A 604-nucleotide genomic window follows, 5' to 3' on the forward strand; every position below is an offset into this window, starting at 1 on the left:
TATATATACTAACTCCACATGAGGAATGTAAATATGTACTGTAAACGTACTAATAAAACATTAAAAAACATGTTGGATATAAAGACCCAATTAAAAAATGGGCATCCATCCAAAAAGAACAGACATTTCTCAAAGAAGTGAAAGCAGCAAATAGACTTATGAAACAATGTTCAACATCATTGGCCATTCAAAATGCAGATGAAAACACTGATATTTCACCTCACCCCAGAAAGAATGGCTGATATCAAGAAATCAACCAATAACAAATGCTGGCAGGGTTGTGGGGAGAAATGAACCCTTCTCCATTGTTGGTGGGAGTGCAGACTGGTGCAACCACTGTGGAAAGCAATATGGAGATAACTCAAAAAACTAGGATTAGAAGTCCCATTTGACCCATCTCTTCCTCTGCTGGGAGTCTTCCCAAAAGAATGAAAAGAATCTTAACATAGTGATATATGCTCACCCATGTTTATAGTGACACCATTTTGTAATAGGTAAAACTTGGAAACAGCCCAATTGCCCATCAACTGGAGACTGGATAAAGATGATGTGGTGTGTTTATATATATACATGCACACACACACACATATATGCATATATATAT

The 604-nt window shown here is 36.6% G+C and overlaps 1 protein-coding gene across 1 annotated transcript in view; it reads right to left on the minus strand.

The window, feature by feature from the left end:
- Positions 1-604, minus strand: part of LOC104867533 (zinc finger protein 425) — a 71,712-nt gene that overhangs the window by 49,105 nt on the left and 22,003 nt on the right. The gene's annotated exons all lie outside the window — the stretch shown is intronic.

Source organism: Fukomys damarensis, unplaced genomic scaffold (assembly GCF_012274545.1).
Source record: "Fukomys damarensis isolate Sample0158 unplaced genomic scaffold, DMR_v1.0_HiC HiC_scaffold_19, whole genome shotgun sequence".
Taxonomy (NCBI): Eukaryota; Metazoa; Chordata; class Mammalia; order Rodentia; family Bathyergidae; genus Fukomys; species Fukomys damarensis.